Below are 12,319 nucleotides of genomic sequence, written 5' to 3'. Positions count from 1 at the left end.
CTAGCTGTAAAGTTAAATTATTCTGAGATTTATGCAGTCAAGGAAGATTGATGTTTATCAATCTAAGTTTATCAAACTTAGGAAGTGTTTCCTAAGAAAACACTTCCCAAAAAATTCGGTATAAGAACCAGTTAAGTGTTACCTGGTGGGAAACATTTGGTACATACTAGGTTTCCTTATGGCAGGACTTCTCAGAACCTTTTTTGATCTCCTTTTTTTATTGTTTTCTTTATTTTATATGATTATTTAACTTATAAAAAAATACATGCTCCTTATAAACAACACAGAGGTTAATTAATTAAATATTGATAACCTTACCTTTGTTACTCCAGTAGCAGCCTCAGAGGTACACAACACTAGGGTTTGGCATGTCTGCATCTTCCCAAAATCTCAGGTCCACCAGGACTCTCTAGGAGAAGGATGGAGCAAGAAATGCTCCCCAAATTGTTTGACCATTGTACCCTTTTTCACATAGTATCTCACAGGTCTATGTCTTGTTCTGGTTTACATACTAGGGGAAATCTTGAAATAAAGCTAAGGATTGCTTCTGATGGAATAAGATTCTTTTACCAAATCTGTAAGAAATCCACACAGGTAAGAGGTCAACAAAAATAACACTATTTAGACTCCAGATCACAGGATCCATTCATTCTTTTTTTTAATTTATGTATTTATTTTGAGACAGAGTATTGCTCTGTTGCCCAAGGTGGAGTGCAGTGGCACAATCTCGGTTCACTGCAACCTCGACCTCCCGGGTCCCAGCGATTCTCCTGACTCAGCCTCCCTAGTAGCTGGGATTACAGGTGTGCATCACCACACCCAGCTAAATTTTGTATATTTTGTCAAGACGTGAGTTTTGCCCTGATGGCCAGGCTGGTCTTGAACTCCTGACCTCAAGTGATCCACCTACCTCAGCCTCCCAAATTGCTGAAATCACAGGTGAGAACCATAGCACCTGACTGATCCATTCATTTTTTAATAAGATTTGGGAGCTAAATCACCGAGATGCTACAAATAGCTTCTCTGAAGGAGGCTCTCAGACCCGGTGTCAGGGTTCCTCCCAATTTGGGCTATCACTTACCCTGTGTGTCCTCAGGTTCTCCAAGCATCAGGGATGGAAGATGGTGGGACTCAAAACCACCCCTGCCACACACACAAAGGCTGGCAGAGGCTGACACTGCGATCATTAGGTTCCCAGCTCCAGCAGCCCCTGGCGCATAGCAGGTCCTTGGCAAGCACTATTGAATTTGTGGAAGAATAAATACAACATTCATTAAGAAAATGAGAAAACAGCTAACAAAAACGTAAGGCCCATCACCTTGCCTGGCCACTGGTCAGAGCCTCTGTTCTCCAGCTTGTAATATTTTACTTAATCAACAACAACAAAAAAAACCTCTGAATTCAGCAGTACTATTCCTGTTTTGCTGAGGGCTCAAGTTTGCATGACTAAAAGTCCAAAATCTTGGTTCTGTAGCCTCTGATTACAAGCCAAGTGATCACACTCCACCATAGTTGCCTCTATCCTTCCTTCCTTCAAGTCCTGCAGTCTAATCCTTAGGGATTGTGGATTGGGCATGACAGAGTACAAGACAGCTGGATGCAGGAAGCACACCTGAGGTCTGGGCAGATTGAAGGGTAACTGTGCGATCTTTAGCCTAAGTGAGCTCTCACGGTTTTCACTCTATCAGCGCCCCCATGGCATTGTCTATTTCATCCTATCTTCTATCCAACCTTCAGTCTATTCTCAAATGAAAGTGATTCCATTATAGTGGCAACCTTGGACATTTTCCAAACATAAATAGCAACATGAACATGTCGTAACCAAAAACACAGGGAAAATATTACTACTACTGTGGGTCTTCCCAGGTCACAGACTGAACTTGATTAAGTACTGAAATACAAAATGTCCACGCTGGCCTCTAAACCATGGATCATTGAGATGCACTATCATTTATTCACTGAACATGTACTACAAGACGTACCTGTGCCCAATCCTGAGTGAGACCCCAGAGATACAAAGGTGAATAGGACAGGTGCACTGTCTTCCCAGTAGTCACAGGCTGGAGAGGAGGCCAAGCCTGCATTCAAACCATCACAGCACAGTGAGTACCTAATAGTGGAGGAATTAAACCCAGGTGTAGACCAAAAAAAAATCAAACAACAACAAAACATTTGCATAAAATCCAGGAAAAAATTGAAAATATTTTTAAAGTGAACCCTAGGAACTGTATTTTAGGCCCAACTATAAAACCTGCTCTGGTTTAGTTTCTGTAGACTTACAAGTTTCCATGGTCCACACCCAAATTTGCACAGAAGAGATTCAATACCTGTGAGGTTCCAGTGGATTTCAAAATGCACTCACCTCTTGGTAGTGAAACAATAGCTTATTCTTTTGAAGAATATCTCATGATATATATGGAGAAGATCCCAAATATCCAAGATTAGAGTGACAGATTAAATATTTGGTTTTGGAGCAGTACAAAGGGTTCTATTCCACATAGAACACAAGCTCTGCATTACAGAATATTGCGTGGTCAATGCAAACCAGGCTAATTTATACAGCAAGATCATTTAACTGAATTAAAAGCATGTTTACACTTTATAATATGATAAGGGGCAGACTCTGGGAGGGACATGCACATTTCACACTAGAAGTAGCAGCCTGCAGAAATTGCAGGCAAGCACATGTTTTAGAAACTTTGTGTAGTAGTGAGTGTTCCCCATTAACCCACGTTCACCTTTGTTTACTGTCCATTTTCATTCTTAGTTGTTTGCTTTGATTCAACCAATTTTTTATGGGTAGAAACATTTAGGCACAAAGTTCTTCTAAAGTAAAACTTTTCTACAAAATTTATAATGACTTGTACGTTTAGCTCACCTGATTTCTCTAATTATTCAAGGATTCTAAAATTCATGTGTATCACGAGAAAATTTTTTATCTTCCCTGGGGGATAAAAAAATTATGTAAAAGAAAGTCTTTCAGTGCAATGATGAGTAAAGGAAAATAAACCAAATCCAAGAACCTATGAATATAAGCCGAAGCCTGTTTTCATAGAACACTTTGCGTTCCATGTTTCCACTAACAATGGAAATGTACCGTTCTAGAATTTCTTACTGTAGGGACAAGAACTAACGCCTGTGTCTAAAACACCAACGAAGAGCCTCAAGGTGGTGGTGGTGGTTTTCCATTAAGAGCCATAGACTTACAGAAACATACAGCGAGAGTTGTAAATGTGTTCAAATCAATTTGCGTTGGGTGGGCCTCACTTTTTAGAGGCAAATAAATAGAAATAATTTTATTCATTGCCTTTAAAGGTAGGAATGGACAAACAAAATTATTTCAGTAAAAACCACAAGCAATATGCAAGCGTGATGGTGTGCTCTGCGAGGTCTGTTGAGTAAGAGAAGAGGTGGGAAAACAGATGAAAACCCAATGGGAGAAGGGGAAGGGTTCAGATATGCAGAATGGACTGAGAGGATAAAGAAAAAGATGCATCTAAAGACAGAGAGCTAGACGAAACTAATAGAAAATTCTACCATAATGGCCAAGGAAGGCCTCTTTAAAAGGTGAAACTTGATCTGAGTTCTGAATCTTCAGAGGAAATGTTCTCAGCAGAGGACACAGCAAATTCAACAACCCTGCGGCAGGAAGGGGCACGGCCCAGTACAGAACATTAAGGCCAGAGTGACTGGAGCCAGGCAGCCAAAGGGAAACAAAGACGCCAGGGCAGAGAGTTGGACGGCACGGTAGGTAGTTGTTTTAGGACATGAGGACATGTCGTTCTTTTAGGACATGAGGTAGTCCGTTTAAGATTTGAGGCGTGGGGGAATTTCACCTTTTTTATTTATTTATTTATTTTTTTTGAGACAGACTCTCGCTCTATAACCCAGGCTGGAGTGCAGTGGTGTGATCTCAGCTCACTGCAACCTCTGCCTCCTGGGTTCAAGTGATTCTCCTGCCTCAGCCTCCCGAGTAAGCTGGGACCACAGGCACCTGCCACCATGCCTGGCTAACTTTTTGTATTTTTAGTAGAAACGAGGTTTCACCATGCTGGCCAGGCTGGTCTTGAACTCCTGACCTCATGATCCGCCCACCTCAGCCTTCAAAGTGCTGGGATAACAGGCGTGAACCACCACGCTCGGCTCCTCTTCATTATGAATGCAATATAAATCCATTGGGAGATTTTTAATAGAGGGGTGATATGCTGTGATATACATGTGTTAGAAGGTCATTCTGGCTGCTTTGGGGGAAAGGAATTTAGGTGGGAAAGACTGGTTGTAGAAAGACCAACTCAAGATTAAGAGACCATAATGGAAAAGTCCAGGGAATAGCTGGCATTGGCTTGGTCTTGGGTGGTAACATTGGAAATTGTGAGAATGGTGAGACTTGAAAGATACTTTGAAAGTAAAGCCAATAAGGTGTGGTGTTAGATTAGATGGGAGGGGTAAAGGAAATGGTTAATCCTCAATGAACCCTGGGTTTTTGGACTAAGAAACTGGGTGGATGGTGATGCCATGAAACAAAATAAGTTTTGAGGGATGAAAGTGGGAATCAACAGAAGAGCTTTGGCCTAGTTAGTTTTGAGATGACTCTAGGACGTCGAAGTGGAGCTGCAGAACAGATAGTGATGTGTGAATGTGACCTCCTTGGCAGGGTCTGGAGGAGGGATACCTTTGTGGCTCATCACCATGCATCCTCTCATTGAATCTGCTAAGCAGTGATATGGTGAGTTTTGTAGAGTAAATAAGCATCCCCATTTTCCAGGGAGAGCACTGAGGCTCAGAGAGATTGAGTTAACTTGACAAAAGCCACGTCAACAAGTAAATCATGCCTCTGAGAATACAACCTCCATCTCCAAGTCTAGTGCGCTTTCTAGTACACCACAAAGAAAACCACAAAGAATGTAGCAAGAGAGTGGCTAAGAATAATCTGAAATTAGCATATCAGAAATTTCTGTTTTGATTACTTATCCATTAATTTAAAGTTTGGGCACTAAAATCAATTATGATCATTGTTTTTTTATATTACTTTTATACTTTAAGTTCTGGAGTACATGTGCAGAATGTGCAGGCTTGTTACATAGGTATACATGTGCCATGGTGGTTTGCTGCACCCATCAACCCGTCATTTACATTAGGTGTTTCTCCTAATGCTATCCTCCCATAGCCCCCCACTCCCAGAAAGGCCCTGGTGTGTGACGTTCCCCTCCCTGTGTCCATGTGTTCTCATTGTTCAACTCCCACTTATGAGTGAGAACATGCAGTGTTTGGTTTTCTGTTACTATGTTGGTTTCCTGAGAATTATGGTTTTCAGCTCCATCCATGTCCCTGCAAAGGACATGAACTCATCCTTTTTTATGGCTGCATAGTATTCCATGGTGTATATGTGCCACATTTTCTTTATACAGTTTATCATTGAGGGGCATTTGGGTTGCTTCCAAGTCTTTGCTATTGCGAACAGTGCCACAATAAACATATGTGTGCCTGTGTTTTTATAGTAGAATGATTTATAATCCTTTGGGTATATACCCAGTAATGCGATTGCTGGGTCAAATGGTATTTCTGGTTCCAGATGCTTGAGGAATCACCACACTGACGCCCCAATGATTGAACTAATTTACACTCTCATCAACAGTGTAAAAGCATTCCTATTTCTCCACGTCCTCTCCAGCATCTGTTGTTTCCTGACTTTTTAATAATTGCCTTTCTAACTGGCATGAGATGGTATCTCATTGTGGTTTTGATTTGCATTTCTCTAATGACCAGTGATGATGAGCTTTTTTTCATGTTTGTTGGCTGCATAAATGTCTTCTTTAGAGAAGTGTCTATTCATATCCTTTGCCCACTTTTTGATGGGGTTGTTTTTTCTTGTAAATTTATTTAAGTTCTTGCAGATTCTGGATATTAGCCCTTTGTCAGATGGATAGATTGCAAAAATTTTCTCCCCTTCTGTAGGTTGCCTGTTCACTCCGATGATAGTTTCTTTTGCTGTGCAGAAGCTCTTTCGTTTAATTAGATCCCATTTGTCTATTTTGACTTTTGTTGGCATTGCTTTTGGTGTTTTAGTCATGAAGTCCTTGCCCATGCCTATGTCCTGAATGGTATTGCCTAGGTTTTCTTCTATGGCTTTTATGGTTTTTAGGTCTTACATTTAAGTCTTTAATCCATCTTGAGTTAATTTTTGCATAAGGTGAAAGGAAGAGATCATTGTTAAAATGTTCTACTAGCTATCCATTATGCCTTCTTTGAACTTAGAATCTAGCAAGTGTCTATAAAAATTGTGTAAGACTTTGAAATGGACCAGAAAAAAAAGACTGTAGTCTGTCTTGCCTAGTTCACCCTTCCAAGTTTTCACTAACTTTCCTTGTCTTTGAGCTATTTTACAACTGTAAACTGTAGAAAACTGATAGTAATGCAGGTGATTTGTGTCCACAGAAATGCAAATTTTGTTTGGTGGTGATGCACTTGATTATTTCTCTGGGGTTATTGACCAGTTTTGCATCTATTTGTAAATTCACTAAAGTGTCTCTGATTTCCTATGTATGTATATTTTAAATTCGCTTTTGAACTGGTAGTAATATCTTATTGGTTCTTTTATTAATAAATGAGTTAAAGTAAAGCTTTGCTAGTCATTCATTCGTGTTTGTATAAGTCATGATTTTAACCCTTTTTGAAAATTATTTTTAACATAGATTACTTTTTAATAATAGAAATTTTAAAATCATTTAAAATATATTCCCCCAAGTTTTGAAGAACTTATTTTTCTGAAAGAAATTGCTTACATTTTAGAAACCACTTTTCGAATTTTAGAAATATAGGTCAATTTACCAGTAAATGACCTGTGAGACTTTTTTGTTGTTTTTTTGTTGTTGTTGTTGTTGTTGTTGTTGTTGTTGTTGTTGTTTTTGAGACGAAGTTTCACTCTTGTTGCCCAAGCTGGAGTGCAATGATGCAATCTCACCTCTGCCTCCCGGGTTCAAGTGATTCTCCTGCCTCAGCCTCCCAAGTAGCTGGGACTGCAGGCACACACCACCATGCCTGGCTAATTTTTTGTATTTTTAGTAGAAACGGGGGTTTCACCATGTTAGCCAGGCTGGTCTTGAACTCCTGACCTCAGATGATCCGCCCACCTTGGCCTCCCAAAGTGCTGGGATTACAGGCGTGAGCCACTGTGCCCAGATAACTAGCGAGACTTTCTTATATTGAATAGTTTGTAGTGAAATTAAAGCTTCCATAGCTCACAGATCATGAATGCTACATTCAAACAATTTTCTAAATGGTTGTGGCCAGGTGCGGTGTCTCACACCTGTAATCCCAGCACTTTGGGAGGCCAAGACGGGTGGATCACTGGAGGTCAGGAGTTCGAGACCAGCCTGGCCAAAATGGTGAAACCTGTCTCTACTAAAAATATAACAAATTAGCCAGGCATGGTGGCACACACCTGTAATCCCAATTACTCAGGGAGGCTGAGGCAGGAGAATCACTTGAACCTGGGAGGTGGAGATTGCAGTGAGCAGAGATTGCACCACTATACTGCAGCCTTGGCAACAAAGTGAGACTTCGTCTCAAAAAAAATTAAAAATAAAAATTTTTTAAAGTAGTTGTGAGTCTTTCGTAGCTGAATGCCAAAAACTATTTGCTCCTCACCAACCACTTGACTCTTCATTGAACAAAGAAGATGAGTTTTGAAGCAACTTGATACATCCATTCTGACAAAGAAGTGTCGTGTAAGTGTGGCTGCAGTGATGGATAGGAGTTGGTGATCTAATGAACATTTCATATTAGAACAAAAGCAAATATCTCCTCCCCTGGGTATGAAGAACTGGTCACAGAAGATGGGAGGTGAAAAATTTGTAGAAGAAGCCAAAAGCCTATTAGGAAAAAAAAGACAGACCCAGACATTCAAAATTGAGAATCTGTCAAGACTAATAGTGTCCCTGTCCCAAGATTCCCAAGAGGAATTCACCAGGAAGTCACTGAGAGTCTATTTGCTGGCTTGGACTCAATATAAGGCCTGAAGTCTTGTTGAGAAGGGCTGCTCCTGGCATAGCTTGTGCTGGTAACTCCTAAACATAGCCAACCAAGCGCTGTGTCCTGTGGCAAGGAAAGCTTGGCTAAGCCTATCTGTATGAACTGTGGAACTGCACCCTGGGAGGCCACCCATAGACCACAATCTCAGCTTATGCAGAAATGGATAAAACAAAGGCATCAATACAATGGATGTGTGTTCACCAGGCTGTGCAGGACAGGTCTTCAACAGTGCCACCATGTGGTTGTAAGGAACAATTGTTAATAGTGGCTACTGAGCACCTTCCTGGTTCCTTCACGGCTGAGATTTAGAAGCAGAATTGACCGAAACTGCATTATGTTTTAACTGGACCTCAGAAGAGATAATCAGAAAAACAGAATTGGGAAAAACAGCAGTTGACTACTCTTTGTAGCTTTTCAGCTGTTTCAACTTCAGCTCCTGCCCTTGCTGAAGGACAGAGGAGAAAGGGGGCAGGAATTGTTATCTATTGCTGGTAAAGCAGGTAAGATTTGAGCCAGGGGCCCAAGCCTACCTGATCAGAAGCCCCTGGTCTCAGATTTTAAGACTCTGGTATTCTGGCCGTAAGAGCAGGACTCAGCAATGTTCTGCTAAGGGCCATAAAACCTGGGACAAAAATGCAAGTTATGGAAAACTTTAGTTGCAGATATCTTTGCTTCTAATGCCAATAGAGCTTCTTGGGACAAATGAAAGACAAGGCTACATATAAAGGCTTTTTGACTTCCATAAAGAAAGACACTAAATAAGTCCATGCCAAGCCAGCCCTTCTGATAGGTGAGCGGAGAACCAAGTCAGAGCCCCCAGAATAGAGACTGGATGTCTACCACTGCAGTTTTCACTTCCACATGACCCAGAGTTGCACTTCCAGGTAGGCCTGGTGGTTACTGAAAGTGACCCAAGGTGGTGAGGCTGTTAGTCCAGGTTCTCCATTAACTTTGGCCCCACCTGTAACCATCGCTAGGTTAGGAGAGGAACTTCAAGTACAGACTTCACCCAGAATGAAACTAGCTCAAAGCAAGAAATTCTTAGTAACACTATCACCTCCTCTTTCATACAGACTCAGGGTCCAGTCTCTGGGTCAAAGTCCCTTTTGTTTCCTTATGTGCCTTCCCAGTGGTCCTCTGTCCTTAGTCTCTGGAAAACGGAAACAATTAGATGGAACTCGGTAACTCACTCAAAATTTGCATGTTTTCTTTAATATCAAAAAGATCTAGACTTCTGGAGGGTTATAGAACTAAAAGCCAGAGAATCTTACAGTGGTTGAAACTGATCAAATGCCATAAGCTAAAAATCTTTCAGGGTTTTCCCTCTAGAGAAAACAGAAACCAGGCAATTTTCAGCTTTTTTATCTGTCCTAAATCTACCCAAACAAATATGCTGGAGAGAAGAAGATATAAGCACTTAATCATGAGAAACATCTTTGACAAAGAAAGATCATAATAGGAACTGAGCAGGAAAAGAGAGCATGAGGAAGGGGGGCAGGGGAATAAAATAGGATGACAGAAAGAATGAATTACTTCCCTCTTGGTCAGTCATTAAATTCCACCGAGGCTGGTGGTGAAGGAAAGTCATTCCCACATCATAAATAGGAACAGAGCAGTCCTTTCACACCTTCAAATTTTAGCCAAGCATCTATATCACGAACCTTCCTTCAATGTTTACAGGAAGAAGGGAGTGTTATAAAATATATTCTCCTGAATAAATCTTAGATAGCTTCAGCTGTAAGATTGTTAAAATTAAAAGAAACAAGTGGTTGAGCAATTGAAGATTATCAATGCTAACTGGCAAAGGAGAGGATGGCTGGGTATGAGTCACTTTGAAAATACTGAGTCTAGTTTCCTGAATGCAGTATTATTCATTAATTATTCCTTCCTGCCTGCCTGCCTGCCTGCCTGCCTGCCTGCCTTCCTTCCTTCCTTCCTTCCTTCCTTCCTTCCTTCCTTCCTTCCTTCCTTCCTTCCTTCCTTCCTTTCCTCACTGTGCTTTAAGTAGTTCACAGCTTCATGGGAGAGAGGTACCTAGTACACAAATAGCTGCATTAAAATGGGAACAGTGGTAACAGTCACAGAGCGGGCCTGTTAAGACACCCCCACCCCTTGGCAAGTTCAAAAAGGGCAGAAACTGAGGTTGAAGCAGCTGAGAAGTTACCATTATCATTCAACTCCAATTTTACCTAATCTGATTTTTTAAATTATCTCCCTTGAAGCCCAGGTAGGATATAAAACCAAATCCGGTGGCAGGTATGAGAAGGAGCTCAGGACATGAGCAGGACCTGGGTAGCAGGGTTGGATTGTCCTTGGTGGGGAGAACAGGTACTGCCTTGCTCATGTGCATGACAACCAGCAAAAGAGCAGTCGCTGTCATTTATTTAACGTGGACTATGTCCTCCGCATTTACTTACCTGCAAAAGGGGATGACCTTGCCAATTTGCCTTTTATAAGTGAGAAGACAGAATCTGAGAAGTTCAGTAGCAGCCCAAGAACACCTACCTTGGGGTGGGGTGGGATGGGGTGAGATGGGGTGGGATGGGATGGGATGGGACAGGGTGGGAAGGGCTGGTGTGGGGCAGGATGGGATGGGATGGGGTGGGATGGGAAAGGCTGGGATAGGGTAGGATGGGGTGATGGGATGGGGTGGGGTGGGATGGGGTGATGGGATAAGATGGGGTGAGGTGAGATGGGATGGGATGGGGTGGGATGGGGTGATGGGATGGGGTGAGGTGGGATGGGCCAGGGTGGTGTGAGCTGGGATGGAATGGGATGGGGTGGGATGCAGTAGGATGGGGTAGGATGGAGTGAGGTGGGATGGGATGGCATGGGATGGGATGAGGTGGGGCAGACTGTACTGGAGGGAGTTCTAGGGGACGGGGATGGGCAGTGCAAAAGCACAAGGGTAAGGAACACATGAGCTGGCTCAGGTTGCCCGAATTTCAGAGCCACGAACAGAGAAACAGATGACAACAAGGTCAGGGGTCAGCTGGCGCTCATGCTATGGGAGCCTTGATGCTCCCTAGCTTGCATGCACCCATCAGGACTTCTTCATACAGATATCTAAGAGTAAGAGTAAGGTACAGGAACGGTTGTCTCGTCTTTCTTGAGAATGCAGCACAAGTTCTGGTTTTTGTCTTCAAATACTGCAAACAGCAAGACAAGATCACCAGTTGCCTTAGTCAGAGCCAGCGTGGAGGTGGCTTAGAGATCATTTGATGCCACCATCAGCAAAGCCTGAACAGGGTCCCTGAGGCCCAGGGACTCAATGGAGTCTCAGAGCTAAGAGTCAGATCAGAGCTGGGATTGGGGCAGCCTGAGTCTAAACGGAGGACCTGCTGCTCAGGGCAGCCTGTCAAATGGGGAGCCATTGGCCCTTCCAAAGGGCTACGAAATGGGAAACCCAATCTAGGCCTTCAAAGGTAGGGGAAAAACTCACAGCAGGGCAAACCAATCACGAAAGCCCTTCTGTGCAATGGGCTCAGGAAGCCGTCCTCCTGGGTCACCGACAGGACATCCTCTGCTGCCTTCAGGGGTGACAGGAGCTCAGGTCAAACACAACTTAGGATCACACCTTCTTCAAAGTCAACCCCATGCCCTGCAGACGTCATTCACAACACAGGCCTACGGCCCCTCTCCACAGGCAGCCCACATGCCGGCAGGCCGGCAACTGGGAGGAGACACAAGCCGTGTGGACACTGCGGGAAGGAAGGTGTTGAGGAAGTTTAAGAACTGGCCTCCCTCCCAAAAAGAGCTAACGTGTGGGGTCCCAGCGGGGGCCCGGCCTGCCCAGGAAACCACCTAGTGACTGTAATATCCTGGGCAGTCAGGATTCTCTTACCTTAGGCAAACTCCTTGTCAGAAAATCTCTTCTTAGAATCAAAGAATCACAGGATTTTTGAGCTGAAAAAGTCTTTCGTCTTTGTCTTGTGTAGTTGTAGTTGCTCACCTCAAACAGTGCTGAGGGGAATTAAGGACTCCTGAAACAAAAAAAAAAAAGAAAAATATGACCCAACAGGGGGCCTAGGCAAATTTGCTTAACTAAAGGATCCCTGTGAATAACACCTAGTAGGCAAAGAAAGGCATGTTCCATCGGAAGACACCAACAGCGTCTTTGGTTAGGAATCAGTCAGCCTCCACCAGCCTCCAAATGCTAGCCACGCAGCCTGCCTCAGGAATGCAGGAGGTCCACAGGCCATGCCTTCTCCAGCAAAGCCAGGAGATCAGAAGCCCCTCAAGGGGGTGTTGAGCCAGAGGACCGAGGCCTTGCAGATCTGACGCTCCA

General features: G+C 43.1%; 1 long non-coding RNA gene across 1 annotated transcript; it reads right to left on the bottom strand.

Annotated features, from left to right (window-relative positions):
- Window positions 1-318: 318 nt before the first annotated feature.
- LOC144333618 (uncharacterized) lies at window positions 319-12,014 on the bottom strand. Its single transcript, XR_013402519.1, has 4 exons — window positions 11,876-12,014; window positions 1,983-2,110; window positions 1,082-1,238; window positions 319-409 (listed from the first exon to the last, which is right to left on the bottom strand). It is a non-coding gene; the product is annotated as an uncharacterized LOC144333618 (long non-coding RNA).
- Window positions 12,015-12,319: the final 305 nt, after the last annotated feature.

Source organism: Macaca mulatta, chromosome 13 (assembly GCF_049350105.2).
Source record: "Macaca mulatta isolate MMU2019108-1 chromosome 13, T2T-MMU8v2.0, whole genome shotgun sequence".
NCBI classification, from domain to species: Eukaryota; Metazoa; Chordata; class Mammalia; order Primates; family Cercopithecidae; genus Macaca; species Macaca mulatta.
This window is presented reverse-complemented; position numbering and strand designations above follow the sequence as displayed.